The sequence below is a fragment of the Anoplolepis gracilipes genome, chromosome 11 (genome assembly GCF_047496725.1).
Source record: "Anoplolepis gracilipes chromosome 11, ASM4749672v1, whole genome shotgun sequence".
Lineage (NCBI taxonomy): Eukaryota > Metazoa > Arthropoda > Insecta > Hymenoptera > Formicidae > Anoplolepis > Anoplolepis gracilipes.
Genome location: NC_132980.1, coordinates 3,176,293 through 3,193,222, shown reverse-complemented (window position 1 = coordinate 3,193,222; position 16,930 = coordinate 3,176,293). Strand labels below are relative to the sequence as shown.

General features: G+C 34.6%; 2 pseudogenes; one reads left to right on the top strand and one right to left on the bottom strand.

The window, feature by feature from the left end:
* Window positions 1-525: 525 nt before the first annotated feature.
* LOC140670818 (uncharacterized) lies at window positions 526-14,955 on the bottom strand (annotated as a pseudogene).
* A 182-nt stretch (window positions 14,956-15,137) lies between these two features.
* LOC140670817 (uncharacterized) lies at window positions 15,138-16,490 on the top strand (annotated as a pseudogene).
* Window positions 16,491-16,930: the final 440 nt, after the last annotated feature.

The following is a 16,930-nucleotide window of genomic DNA, read 5'->3' as shown; positions in this document are numbered from 1 at the left end:
ATTCTTTGCTTTGTCAGTTTTTCTCGATGGTCGTTTGTTGTTTGCTTTTTTATCACTCATTTTCGTTTATCGTCCTTTAATAACCGTTCTTTAAATTCCGTTTTTGACACGTTTTTTCTATGTTTTTCATGTTTTCTGACCCGTTCGCAGCCGTTCTTGCGTTGTTGACCGTCCTTCACCTATTCAAAAATCGTTCTTGACCCGTTCGCAGCCTTTTTCACAGTCGTTTTTGACTCGTTCGTAGCTGCTTTTAACCCTCGTAGCCTCGTTCACAGACGTCTTTTGAACGATCGTAGCAGTTCTTGAGTTGTTTGTAACCTTGAGTGTAGCCGTTAAGAACGTGTTTGTAGCCTCGTTCGAGACTGTTGTTGCTGCTGCTGCTGCTAGGTCGTTCACTACCACTGTCACTCATTGTAGTTAGATAGCAGTTCGGTAATTCTTCGTAGCGGTTCGATAATTGTTCGCAGCCGTTCGATAATCCTTCGTAGCTGTTCGATAACCGTTCGATAGCCGCTCCTAACCCGTTCACTGATGCTCATTCAGGTTGGTAGCTGTTTCTGAGTTAGCGTTAGCCGCGCGTTGAAGTTTGTTTAGCGCAATCTGTAATGTTCGCACGTCCTTCTCAAGCGAAGTAACTTCTCGTCTGATTCTTTCTGTCGATTCATTAATCTTTTAACGTAGGACTGCACGTACAATTTGTTGACGGCATCGGTATATCAGCCTCAGGTTGCGCTACACGGCGAATCTTACGCGACCTTGCATCGAAGTCTGTAACGACGCGATACAGAGCGTGCACATAACTTTTTACCAATCTGTCCCAAGAGCCGTTTGTACCGGTTGCATCATTTCTTGAATCGAATAAGCCAAATTTGTTGATAGGCATTTTTTCCGATGCTTCGTAAAGTGTCACGCGACGCTGATCGACTGATTAGTTTTGTCGAGACATCACTCAATTTATAATAAGACCATCTTCGCGAAGTTCTTCGATAATCGACATGATTTCATTGTCGCGAGCATTGTTACCGGCTCGTCGCGAAGCATCCAGTAATCTACCAACTCGTTTGGATCGTTCCAATGCACGTAGTCGATCTTATTGTCGTTTAGAGTCATAGCGCGCGGTAGTATACCTTTTCCAGCTTTTCTGTTAAAAATAACGGTGCAATTATATTTTTATACTTATATCCTTTAGTTCTTAATACTGGATTATGTGCTTTGTTCCCACGTTTATACGCATTCGTCGCTGGTAATATACTTTTATATTTAAGCAAATCATCTTCGGTGTATATTTCGGTATATATATTTTATCGTCGGGGATTTTTTTGAAAATTAATTCATAGAGACCCGGCGTTCTTGTATATTTTACTTCATTGATAATTATATTATCATTAATGTCTACGTCAAAATGTTTATCACCGAAGATTATTCCATCGTTAGAAAACTTAATGCCATACACTTAAATCATAACTTTATCTCTATCTTGATTCATAAAAGTTAGTATATATTTTTGTAGCAGCCGCTACGGCCGTTTGGACGGTCATGAAAGCAAAGACGAAAATGGGTATGGGGATGAAAAAGTCGTCGATGAAGAAAAAGATTACGAAAAAACGAATACTTCCGGTAGCGAAACGCGGGGGCGTATTACCGATTCTACCAGTGTGGTGCTTTCGGATCTCTGATTGGTGGAGCAGCTGGTGTAGCAAAGATGGTAAACGACGGAAAAGCTACACAACATCAGTTTCAAGAGATGCTACATCACAATCGCGCCATGGAAGGTCGCGGATTGTATCTCGCGCCATACAAATACGGACGAAGAGTCTCAATGAGAAAGAAGTAAAAAAAAAACGTCAAAGAGACGCTAAAAATGCCAAAGGGTGCAACTACCAACATACAACTGCTTCAACTACCAAAACGTATGCACATTCCGTATTTTAGAGGTGTTTTTATGCGTGACTCATTACCAATCGGTGGTATATATCGAAACGACAGCGGCATCATAAATTTGGATAACGCTAAAGGCTCCGGTACTCACTGGGTAGCGTATGCAAAGAGGGGGAATCGCGCTATATATTTTGACAGTTTTGGCAATCTTCGCCCGCCGAATGAATTGGTACGATATTTAAATGTGGCAAAAATAGATTATAATCACACATCCTATCAAACTTATAATCAAAGCATCTGTGGACAATTATGCTTGCAGTTTCTCCAAACGGTCGATGCATGCGAATTTAAATTTTAACACATACACATTATATATATGAAAACACATTTTTGAATAAAAATTATATATATTAAACATATATATAACATATGTATCTTCTTTATAAAATCCTATCCTTCTTCCTGTATATTATATAATAATAATAATAAGTTACATTTATATATATTTTTTTAATCGAAATACGTAGTTAATCTGAGCTATTATATTGGAAATGTGTCAAGAATACTTTCAATATCTTAATATCTTAATAAGTTACATTTATATTTCTTTTACTGCAGCTTTCTCCTTTGCTCTCTCCTTTCCTTACACATCATACTCTCTTTGTCCTACGCCTATAGCGCCTTCCTTCTTACACCACGTCATACTCTCCTTGTCCTACGCTCTATTGTGCTTGTAGTTTCTCCGAGCGGTCGATGCACGCGAATTTAAAGACATACATTGCGCTATTTAACTTAGTATTCGTTAAACAGTTTGGTCAACATGTCTGACATTCACGCTGACTGGGAAAAGCAGCATTCTCGCGGCAAATTACTCGCCCATCGTAGATTTTAGCGGTGGTGAAATTAGCGAGCTCGGTCTAACGGATTTTGAGAGTTATCACACGATATTGAACGTAATTTCCCCGAATAATACATTTTACTTTGGCAAAGACGATGCGAAAATTACGATTTCCGAGGGATCGTACAAGCTGCAAGCGATACAGGAATTTTTGAAAAAAACAATTTCACGAAAACGTTCGCAACACACAGTTCGTGATGGTGATAAAAAACACACTGACGACGATAACTTTGAGGATGGAGAATGGCCAATAGTGCTCCGCGCTAATTACAATACGATGAGGAGCGAGATCAAATGCGCCTACAGAATAAATTTTAGCAAGCCTAACAACATTGGATCGCTGCTAGGATTCTCGAACCGTATACTGCAGCCCCGAAAATGGTACGAGTCGGACGTTCCGATTAACATTATCAACGTGAACATTATCCGCGTCGAATGTAATGTCACCACGGGTGCGTACAATAATGGTAAACTCGTTCATACGATACATGAATTTTCAGGAGGGTACCACCAGGATATAAGATATCGAAAACACCGGCGCACATCATTTACCTACCGATCATCGTACGGAGCATTACGGATTTAACGTTACGCGTTGTCGATCAGGAAGGACGATTACTCGATTTTCGAGGAGAAGAGATCACCATTAGTGTGCATGTACGACGGCGGCAAAATTAGCGTGTGATGCTCGTGTTGAACGGATCGAAAGACGTGAGAGACAACACAATCTTTATGACGCCAGCGACAACAACATCGACATTTGCTAATATCCAATCATCCGGCACTAAGAAAAATAAATTGAACGCATCAAACGTTGCGTTTTTACAATCTTTGGGATTCGCGGTGCGAAACATTTGAATGATGACTGACATTCGCAACATTGCGGACGAGCCAATCTTTGACGATCGCATCTTCAACATTGAGACTCACTCCTATAACCCTTTACGGTCCGTTTGTAATCATCGATTGTTCTCGACAAAACGAATCGGTAAAAAATACTACCGTAGACGTAAGAATAGAATTTGATTGTAAGGAAAATGTGCCGGCAAACACTACCGCTTATTGTCTCATTTTGCATGATCGCGTTGTCGAATACAATCCTCTAACGAACGTAGTACGTAAAATTACATGAATCAGCACGAGCAGAAACGCTCGTCTTATCAACCAACCAACGTTCGAATCTTCTGTAAACGAAATTGGAGAATCGCATACCGGATCATATAACATAAAAACTTGCGATACTCGATGATTAACGTCAGTCGTTCGTCGTCGTAGTTCTCGCTAATATCTTTTCATTATGGTTGTGCCAACGTTTGTGGATCTTCAAGGATTTATTATCGATAAAAAATTTATCGTGAAAGAAATTGCGATTCTGACAAAGGGATCTGTACTCTCATTATATTTTTACGAGTCTTACACCATTCCGTTTGCTCACGAGGTCTGAGAGATCTCAAGTTGCATGATTAATTGGAAAACATCACAATCTGCAATGGGAAGATGGAAACGTTCTATACTACATGCCTAAACGTTTAATCACTGAGGCTGTGACATTAAAAGATGCAGCTTCTCGAGTGTATGTTAAGGGGCATAAAAAACGAGAATGGTTGGCAAATTTACTGGAAAACGATGCGAGAATCGGTCTTATTATTGAGACATTGGATAACGACTATGATGACGTTCCTGCTTTAGATAAATTAGACGCTACTCTGCGTTGCGATAGACATGTACGAAATTGCGCTTTACAAAATGTATTTAAAATATTCAATTGGTGGTCGAATCATCATCATGAAGGTTCAATCAATCCTTATTTACATTAAAACTATACTTCAAGTATTATTTTCTATATTCTGTTATTAAATTTTTTTTAATTTTAAATAAATTTGGAATTTTTATACATTTATATTTCTTTTACTGTTGCCTTCTCTTTTGCTCTCTCCTTTCTTTACACATCACACTCTCCTTGTCCTACTTCTATAGCGCTGACCTTTTCTCACCATGCGCGCTCTCCTTCCTCTCTATTCTTTCTCTCACCATGCGCGCTCTTCTTCCCGCTATCCTCCTTCCTCTCTATTCTTTCTCTCACACCCATATCTCCTTTTTCCTACCATCATGCTCTCCTTTTTTTATCATCATACACTTCTTGTCCTACACATACAGCACCTTCATTCTTACACCACACCATACTATAGAACGCCTGATTATATTTATAATCAAATTAAATATACATGATAATGCCCACTCACTATGCAAAACGTTATTCTTTAGCGCAAACATCTGTACTGTCGGCGTTCTGTATATGTTTTCATTTAGCAAAAATTTATATCTCACGCTTTGTCGTATACATTTGTAACCGAATATTTGAATCGTCGTATACATTTGTAACCGAATATTTGAATTGATTTCATCATACGGCAGCCACACACGGCGCTCGAGAAAGCACGTGGGGATCCCCTCCTCATTACGTTTTGCGATATTAAAAAATTGTTCGCAGTACTTTGAATAGTTTAGTATCATATAAACTACAACGCCTTCGGTAGTGCTATAACTTTTGAATAGTTTAGTATCGCATAAACTACCACGCCTTCGGTAGTACCATGAATTCTGTAGTGCACTTTTTACAAAATTGTGAAACTGGTTTACCAAAGACTTATACAAGATCACTAAAACTGTTTTTCGAGATCCGTGACGATATAGATTTTTTATGTGATGTGGTCAATGAAAATACCGATATAGAACTTATGCAATTTGAAGATCCTGTTGTTGCGGAAATAAAGTATCTTCGAAAAGAGAGGCTGCTACAGATAAAAAGAGAAAAAAGGATAGACTTTTTAGAAGAAAGAAGAAAGCGACTTGTACATAACTCATTTAATACACACACATGTGTTGAAAAAAACTGAAAAAGGCTCAAAGGATCTTTTGTCTAACGGCCTCGCTGCGTAATTTAAGCCTAGATGCTGCTATACATCCCCTACTTTTCTTTCCCGAGACGTTTAACTCCGTTGGAACTGGCATAAAGTGTCTGATTGTGGTGCAGTGAGCGTATTTTGTTAAAAAGAAACAAAAAAAATGTCGCAAGTAGACGCGTTCGTGCAGGCGATGTTCGAGACGGGCTTTCGCCTTCGTCTTCCTGAGGGGATTGCTCGCCGCCGGACACTTCGGCAAGCGCGAGATTTGGCCCGCGCCCTGTCCCAGGCGCTGTTGGACGTTTTATTCGGAGATGTAAGTAGTTTTTATTATTATTTTATTTGTAATATATTTATATTTATTAATTTTTCATAGATTTTCTGGATAAATAAGTATCCGATTCCTGGATATATTAACATCGCGCACAAGAAGAGGAATAGCAGGGTGCGGGCGAGAGAGAGAGAGCGCGCGCCGAGTGGGACGATCTGTGGTGTGATAGTCCCATGGACCGAGATTTCGACGCGTAGTTTCCGCATGCGTATGCGGATATATTCTGCCTCCGCAGGCTATTCGGAGAGGAGCCCTTCAAAATGTAAGTATGCGCAAATTTTAAATATTTTTAAAGTACTAATAAAAAATGTTCTTTGCTGTTACAGACGCTATCACGAGTTTCCCTTCCGCCTTGCTCCAATAGATTTTTAGTTTTTTAAAATTTTTATATCTTTTATATTTTTAAATTTATATCTTTTTAAATTTTTAATTTTAAAACACACACACACACACACTTTATATGTATACACATACACACTTTTTAAATAAAAATTTATGTTAAACTCATTTATATATATATTTACTTATTTGCGCCTTCATCTATCCCATCCTTCTTCCTCTGTATTAGATATAATTAGATAATAAAATATATAATAAGATAACATTTAACATTATAAAAAAAAATTAACATACAAAAATTATCTTTTTCTCGCGTACGCCTTAGCCTCCGTCTTATCGCGCTATCCTCCTTTCTCTCTATTCTTTCTCTCGCACCCATATCTCCTTTTCCTACCATCATGCTCTCCTTTTCCTATCATCATGCACTCCTTGTCATACACATACAGCGCTTTCCTTCTCACACCACGTCATACTCTCCTTGTCCTACACTATATAGAAGGCCTATAGCACCGTCTCCCTCTAACGCGTTGTGAACGCCTATAGCACCGTCTCCCTCTACCGCGTTGCGAATGCCTATAGCACTGTCTCCCTCTAACGCGTTGCGAACGCCTATAGCACCGTCTCTCTCTAACGCGTTGCGAACGCCTATAGCACCGTCTCTCTCTACCGCGTTGCGAACGCCTATAGCACCGTCTCCCTCTACCGCGTTGCGAATGCCTATCGCGTCGTTACCATGGGGATATAAAAAAACTTATTAATATTAATCTAATTATTTATTGCAAATATATATTATGGATAAATAGTGGGGTGAATATTTTATCTATAACAGTTGACATTCCTCTCTCTCACCATCAGACCTCCGCAATCAGTCGGAGATGACACTTCCTCCACCTGCGGAGGCATATGTACCCCCTCCTTTCCCCCTTCTCCCTCAATCTGTGGGACATTTAGGTACTCCCCCCTTCCCTCTCAATCTGGGTGACATTTAGGTACCCCCCTTCCCCCATATCAGTACCGGGATTAGAACTCCCTATATATATCTACTCACTTTAAAATTGAAATTTCAAGCTTTAAAATGTTTTTCTAATTTTTCGCTTAATATTGACACATGTCTGAAAAACAGATTTAGTTTCAAAATTATGTATCTCGGCCAAAAAAAATTTAGAAAAGTTTAAAAAAAAGCATTTTGTAGGCAAAATATTGTAGTTTATGGAACTTGACTTAAATTTTTTGAGAAATTTTTTTACCAAGTTGCAGAGTGTCACAAATACAATAAAATTTTAAGAAACAAAACAATGTTCTTTTTTAAAGCACAGAACAAGGAAAATACAACAATTTTTTAAATTACCGATAGCAACTTTAATGCGTTATCAGTACATTAAAAAATTGTTGTATTTTCCTTGTTTTATGCTTTAAAAAAGAACATTGTTTTGTTTCTTAAAATTTTATTGTATTTGTGACACTCTGCAACTTGGTAAAAAAATTTCTCTCGAAAAATTTAAGTCAAGTTCCATAAACTACAACATTTTGCCTACAAAATGCTTTTTTTTAAACTTTCCTAAATTTTTTTTGGCCGAGATACATAATTTTGAAACTAAATCTGTGTTTTTCAGACAAGTGTCGATACTCGGCGAAAAATTATAATAGACGAAAAATTAAAAAAACATTTTAAAGCTTGAAATTTCAATTTTAAAGTGCTATCGACCGTTTTTTTAAATTTTTTATTCTTTTTAATATTTATATACTGTTAACAAAATAAGAAACACGGAAAATTTAAGAGTGCCTAATAATTTTATCAATGGCTGTATATATGTGTGTGTGTGTAATTTTATTATATTTAATATAATATTGAAGGAAATATTTTTTACATTTCTTCTTGACGGAAGAGACCACCACCTTCTCGCGGTTTCCGTTGAGCAACAACATATACGTTGTTGCTCACATAAAATTGATAGATATTATTAGAAAAATTTTGTTATTAAAATTATGAAGATTATTTGTTATTAATATTATTTTTTTATTAATATTATTTGTAAATAATTTTTTACAAGAAAAAAACGTATATATTGGTGAAAAGTGGATTTTTATTATTAAATTTTTTTTTAATTTAATCTCTTACTCTTTAACTTACATCTTTCTTTTATATATATATATATATATATATATATATATATATATATATTAAATACGGAAAACATTTTTTATCATGATACTCTTTCTTCAGACATATTTAATTATAATCTTTATACAATTAAAACTTTGATAAATACAAGATATTGCATAAGTGAAACTAATTTTTCTAAATATAAATAAGTAAGTAAGAAAAAGGCAATAGGAGCGAGGAGATGTGAATATGAAATTATAAGTTTTTTATATAGGTGATGTGTCGCAATTGTATTGACATTAAGTACATTAGCAACATTCTATAGAATGACGGAAATTATGATAAAGATTTGAACGTTTCGATTTATGTTTTGAATCCTCTTCAGCATAATATATAAATTAAATAAATGAATTATAAATAGATAAAAACGAAATTAATGAGAAAACATCGCATAATAAAGGCATAAGATATGTGTGAACTAAAAATCGTGATCGTATTCGCATGATTAAATGGATCAATGCCTTAGAACCGCTGTACATATTTATCGCATGTTAGTTGTATAAATTACATATATATAAAACGATCCAACTTGTTCGGCTCTTTTATTGTACGGCTTGCATAATAATCCCGCGAGGCAATTCTCCGAGGTTTCCAGACCGAGGGAGGTATGCAGTTAGATTGAGGGGTTAAGTCTGTATTAGTAAAATGAGTATAATAAATACCTGTTTGTAATAAAATAATTTACCGTTAGTTTGTGTATAATGGTGGTGACTCAGAAAAAGCTTACAGGATATGCATTCCGTTTATGTGTTGTTGAATCTATGGTATATATATCGCGACAACTGATGTTTAACGTGTGGTTATGCCGATGGTACAGATGGTAATGAGCTCAAGGGCGAAAAATACATTTAAGATGGAAAGAGTTAGATAGATGACATTAGATCTTAAACAGTTTGTTTATTATATCATCGTAAATAGCTGGCAAACATTCTATATCTGTTTGTAGATTTATGCTATTTATTTGTCGTTTAATGTATAACATTTCAGATATCAGTCTTTTTGTGTAATAGGGCTCATTGTCTAGTATTTGTGCATTGTCCTAGTCAAAGTCATGATTGTATGTTAGGCGGTGGTCAGTGATCACTGATTTGTTGTTATTGGGCTTCATTATGTTGATCTTATGTTCTTTTATCCTAGTATTCAGCTTTCTGCCCGTTTGACCAACATAAGAAGCGTCGCAATTTAGACAATTAATTTTGTATACCACGTTTGTTTTCGACACAAAAATTGAAATCGTACCAAAATTTGACAATCTACATCAGAACAACATATTTGACCTCAAAGACAATTGGTTTATAAATTTATCCTCTACACACTTTCCTAAAGAGATACAAGGCTTTCTACAATTAGGCGATAATTTCAGCGTACCTTCCACCTCTAGATCTAAGATAGCTACCGATTTTATCAAAAATTTCGAAAACAGTTTAAAAAAAGTTCCTGCCGAAAAAAGGACATTGTTGAGAAGTCGAACACAAACCATTATTAAATCACTTTCTACATCATCCTTTCCACAAAATGAAACCACTAAAAAACTAATCAACTTACAATCAACTACTAACAACTTCTTAAAAGAAAACTCGAATCTTATCCTTACCAGAGCGGATAAAGGTAATGTTACTGTTGCTTTAGATAAAGACAAATACACCCAAATAATGGAAAATTTATTGTCAAATAAAGAGACTTATATTTTATCAAATAAAAACCCTATTAATAAACTAATCTCAAGCCTCAATGACATACTGAAACGGTGGAAAAAACAAGAATACAACTCGACCATTGAATATCGTAAAATGTCCTTCAGTGAAGGTAATTTACCGCGAGCATATGGGTTACCAAAAATTCATAAGATTAACATCCCTTACAGGTTGATTGTATCATCTATCAATAGCCCATTATACAACTTAGTTGGTTACATAAAAGCATGTACGACAGCTTCCCGAAACCGAATAGTCACATTGCAAATAGTTTCGATCTAGTCAACAAATTATCTAATTTACATATTGATAATGATTATGAGTTGTTTTCGCTAGATGTAATCTTACTATTCACCAACATCCCGATCAATTTAGCAGTAGAACTTTTGGCACACCAATGGGCTCCCCACTCTCTCCGATCATCGCCGACATAGTCCTACAAGACATAGAGGAGAAAGCATTGACGTTATGCAATTATTTGTGAATTATTTGTAATATATTGCCATCTCTTTGATATGTTTTCTACTGCTAAATTGATCGGGATGTTGGTGAATAGTAAGATTACATCTAGCGAAAACAACTCATAATCATTATCAATATGTAAATTAGATAATTTGTTGACTAGATCGAAACTATTTGCAATGTGACTATTCGGTTTCGGGAAGCTGTCGTACATGCTTTTATGTAACCAACTAAGTTGTATAATGGGCTATTGATAGATGATACAATCAACCTGTAAGGGATGTTAATCTTATGAATTTTTGGTAACCCATATGCTCGCGGTAAATTACCTTCACTGAAGGACATTTTACGATATTCAATGGTCGAGTTGTATTCTTGTTTTTTCCACCGTTTCAGTATGTCATTGAGGCTTGAGATTAGTTTATTAATAGGGTTTTTATTTGATAAAATATAAGTCTCTTTATTTGACAATAAATTTTCCATTATTTGGGTGTATTTGTCTTTATCTAAAGCAACAGTAACATTACCTTTATCCGCTCTGGTAAGGATAAGATTCGAGTTTTCTTTTAAGAAGTTGTTAGTAGTTGATTGTAAGTTGATTAGTTTTTTAGTGGTTTCATTTTGTGGAAAGGATGATGTAGAAAGTGATTTAATAATGGTTTGTGTTCGACTTCTCAACAATGTCCTTTTTTCGGCAGGAACTTTTTTTAAACTGTTTTCGAAATTTTTGATAAAATCGGTAGCTATCTTAGATCTAGAGGTGGAAGGTACGCTGAAATTATCGCCTAATTGTAGAAAGCCTTGTATCTCTTTAGGAAAGTGTGTAGAGGATAAATTTATAAACCAATTGTCTTTGAGGTCAAATATGTTGTTCTGATGTAGATTGTCAAATTTTGGTACGATTTCAATTTTTGTGTCGAAAACAAACGTGGTATACAAAATTAATTGTCTAAATTGCGACGCTTCTTATGTTGGTCAAACGGGCAGAAAGCTGAATACTAGGATAAAAGAACATAAGATCAACATAATGAAGCCCAATAACAACAAATCAGTGATCACTGACCACCGCCTAACATACAATCATGACTTTGACTAGGACAATGCACAAATACTAGACAATGAGCCCTATTACACAAAAAGACTGATATCTGAAATGTTATACATTAAACGACAAATAAATAGCATAAATCTACAAACAGATATAGAATGTTTGCCAGCTATTTACGATGATATAATAAACAAACTGTTTAAGATCTAATGTCATCTATCTAACTCTTTCCATCTTAAATGTATTTTTCGCCCTTGAGCTCATTACCATCTGTACCATCGGCATAACCACACGTTAAACATCAGTTGTCGCGATATATATACCATAGATTCAACAACACATAAACGGAATGCATATCCTGTAAGCTTTTTCTGAGTCACCACCATTATACACAAACTAACGGTAAATTATTTTATTACAAACAGGTATTTATTATACTCATTTTACTAATACAGACTTAACCCCTCAATCTAACTGCATACCTCCCTCGGTCTGGAAACCTCGGAGAATTGCCTCGCGGGATTATTATGCAAGCCGTACAATAAAAGAGCCGAACAAGTTGGATCGTTTTATATATATGTAATTTATACAACTAACATGCGATAAATATGTACAGCGGTTCTAAGGCATTGATCCATTTAATCATGCGAATACGATCACGATTTTTAGTTCACACATATCTTATGCCTTTATTATGCGATGTTTTCTCATTAATTTCGTTTTTATCTATTTATAATTCATTTATTTAATTTATATATTATGCTGAAGAGGATTCAAAACATAAATCGAAACGTTCAAATCTTTATCATAATTTCCGTCATTCTATAGAATGTTGCTAATGTACTTAATGTCAATACAATTGCGACACATCACCTATATAAAAAACTTATAATTTCATATTCACATCTCCTCGCTCCTATTGCCTCTTTCTTACTTACTTATTTATATTTATTAATTCGGATCTCTTTCGATAATCTTACTAATTTTTCTATTATTATATATATAATTAAAAATAATTTTTTATAATTGAGACTTTATTAATTCTTATTTAATTAATTATAGTTGAAAAATTTACTTTGGGAAGGCAAAAGCATTGTTCAAAGTAACATTTCATTATAATTAATTAAGTTAGAATTATCAAAATCTCATATTTAATAAAACTTATAATAGTTTCAATTACATAAATTTCAAAAATGTCTAAAGAAAGAGTATAAAAGGTAAAAAATATTTTCTGTATCTTATTATATCAATAAGAAATAATTTTATTATATTATTTATTATAATAATAATACATATATATTTTTTCAAGTTATGTGAATATAATGATATGTGTATGTATGTACATGTATAAATTCTCGAATCTCGAGCCATTAGCCGCTACTGCTAACATCATTCTCGAGACATTAGCTATAGCTCTCGCTCGAGAGAGAGAAAAGGACAGCAGATCGTATGTCTGTCCTTTCCTACTTCTCGAAGTTTGCCGAGCGCCGGGCGATACACGTACACGACTCTTTCGTTGTGTGTATGGCCCCACCACGCGGCCCGCTTGCAGGCAATCGGCCGAGAATTGGCATCTCTGTGTCCAATCTTGATATCAAGCGTATCCATTACCTTTAATACAGCATTATAGCCTTCATTAAAAATGCCAGCAGCTATATATGCAGCGATCTCGACTATTTTGATGCCAGAATATAAGTGTTTTGGAGCTAATCGCCAAATAGTAGGATTAAAACTTTCATTTTGATTCTGTGTGTGCCCGCCTAAACACCTTTCCAGAAGATCTCTTTTTGACAAATTCCGATAAATAGGTAATAATTACTTCTGGACATCTGAATGAAGTGGAGGTGGATGGTCAAATTCTTCTTCTTTACCTGTGGCCTCAGCGACGCGCCACTTACCCCAGCTGTTACTTCCCGCCGGGCAATTTTCATGTCTTGGATTCTTATTTGTAGAGCATAAATGATAATAACTTGCCATTATGGCTTTTTCCATATTATCGACAGAGTCGATATTTCGTCTTATAGTTAAACCATAATATGTTGTTAGTTTTTTTAGAAGAATATCTGTTAATTTTCCCTTTCCTCCTAGTTTTTTGCTTTTTTTTATATTTCGGAGCTGTCATCCCATCCTTTTTTCAACGTGACCAATACATTCACTTTTCACCACTTGAAAATCATCACCATAAGGATTTAAATCTAGAATTGCTTTGTACGTTTTCGAATCTCCATCGCCGATGTAATTACCGTACTTTACTTGAAACTTTTCTTCTGAGCTGGAAAACATCTCTTTAACGGCATCAATTTCCATTTTTCCTGCGGAACCGCTGTGATTTATATTTCATTGTTCTTTATGCTCTTCATACTCTTCAGCATTTTTATTGTCTCTCCAATATGTACAAGTTTGACAGTAGCTTCCTTTTACAACAAGGTCTATTACTTTTCCAGTGTAATATCCCATAAGTGTTGTTACTCCGTAATGCGATAAGAAGCCGCGTTTTTTCCACGATCCATCGCCAGAAATTTTTAGATTTGATAAAGACCTTCCTCTTTTAACATTTTCTTCTTTTTCTTCTTTAACTGCTTTCTTGCATAAAACATCAAACACTGCCTTCGACGCGGTATAAATATATTGCACAGTGTTATCATATGCATGTTTGCTAATGCCTTGTCCGATATCCATAAGACCACAAAAAATGTTTATATCTTCTCTCGCGACGCCTAAAAGTCTCATTACAAATATTATTCTTCTATCAATTTCGTATGAATTGTTAATAAAAGGTCCAGAGTTTATTTCTCGCCTACCACATCGACACGAGACAATAATTTTAAAACCAAGGCTGCGATTACCTGATTCTTCGAACTTTACATTTTGTCTGCATTCTCTACAAATCACTATTTCCGAAATAGCACCAAAAACAGTTAAGAACTCAATAATTCGATAATAATGATTCGGAGAAATTACAAAGTCTTCACTACTCGCAGTACTTAATTTTTTTGCTGTTGCACTCTGTCCTATTTTATTGCCTTTATTATCAGTAAATTGATTGCTTTTAAATACTCTCTTTCGTGGCCTAGAATGACGATAAGTGTCCTCTCTAGTGCCTTTTGGATATATGTTAAAATATCGGTGCTAGAATACTTTCGCACAGGATGAAATTCGAAGGACTGACTCTAAAAAGACTCTGTACGTACATAGGCGCGAACGTGTACACTCTTGTGTGCGTGTATATGCTTGTCATCGAAGTCTATTACGCGGAATAATGCGTCGCGCGCTTGCCAGCAAACCTGCGTGACGCGCAGATATAAGACTGTCTGTAGTATCGTTAATACTTAAAATTTCGATCTAAAACTTTAGAAATATATTTTTCAGATGTATTAGTACTGATTTGTGTAAAAAAAATCAATTTTTTTTACCCGTTACATGAGGCTCCCCCTTAAAAAAACAATATCGAATGACTGTAAAAAGCAAGCTGTGGAATACTGGAAGAGTGGTAAAACAAGACCAAGATCACTTGAAAGAGTCAAACAAAAATTTTAAAAAGTTACATCGATACGACAACTACGACGATGGGAAAGCCAAATCATTCAAGGTGGTAGTAGGTTAGAAAAATTAAAAAAAATTTCTGGATAAACATTAAATCATTTTAATAAAGCACTTGAAAGAAAAATCATCATTCATGATACTGACATCACTCGATGGGCTTTTCAAGCACAAGAAAAAGAAAATGCGCCAGGATTCAAAGCCTCCGAAACATGGGTAAACAGATTCAAAAAGGTACATAATATTGTGTCTCGGAAAATAACAAAATTTGTAACAAAAATATCTGTGCTATCAAAAACAGACTTGGAAGATAAATACGATACATTTATTACAAATGTAAAATATTATATTAATCGATATGGAGTGGAAAATATTTATAATTCGGATCAAAGTGGATTTCAGTTAGAATTTCATTCTGGTCGTACTTTAGCTGAAAAAGGTATAAAAAAGGTAGAATCTGTAGTATAGTCTGTATCATCAACCACGCATAGCTATACAATTCAATCGACTATTTCGGCTGATGGCAGATTATTATCATCTCTTTTTATAGGTTTAAAAGAAATTACAGGAACGTTTGATCCAAGAGTACAGGAAACATTATTCAAGGCGCCTAATATCTTTGTTCTGGCTTCAACATCAGACAAATTAACATCGAACCATGTAAAAACTTGATTAAAGGAAGTATTTTTTCCGAATGTCGGGCCACAATCGGTATTATTATTAGATTCATGGAGTGGACATTGTCCTAACATAATTTCAAAAACCAAACCAGATTCTGCAACAGATATTGTTTTCTTAACTATTCCCGCCGGTGCAACGGGAAAAATACAGCCATTAGACGTATACGGATTTCGGTTGTGGAAGAATTTTATTAAACACTTTTCTGATACCGTTATGTTGTTAGATCTTGTTTTGGATCTTCATGCAAGAAATAATATCTTAAAATTACAATCATTAACACACTATCAGTTCTCGTCACCCAGATTTCAAAATTTATTTAAATATGCGTGGTTTCAAAGTGGATACATACAGAATAGACCAACAGAGTTTGAAACACCAGTAGAATTTTGTTTAAAAAAAAAGAATTCTAAAGTAAAATGTGATATTTGTGGCGAAACAGCAATAATAACTTGTTCTTGGTGTAAAAAATCGCTTTGCATAACACATTTTTTCTATGAACATCATCTTTGTAATGAATATGTGCTATAAATGTAAGACATATATATTTATGAACAAATTCTGTACTAATTTCTTTAAAAAGATGTGTTTTTAAATTATTAATGAATACTGTTAAGGTTTTTGGCAGTTTTCCTTACCCATGCAACAAATGTTGGTATTCCTTTAGTTCTGCCTAATAAAAAATTCTTATTCATATGAAATTACGTTTGTAACAATTACAATTTCTTTTTTTTCTTCCTTTCTTTTTTCTTTTTTTTTGATATTTTAACTTTTTTTCTATTCCTTCTTTTATTTTTATTTTATAGTATTTTTTAATCAATAAACTCATTAAATTAAATTATATATTAAATTATATTTAATAATTATATAAATTTATATTTACAATTATATATGCAAATGCGAAATATAATATTACTATTATTTTATTCTTTAATTTATTTTTTAATATGTTGCGTATTATGTCATTAAGATTAATCTATTTTTATGTTCCAATA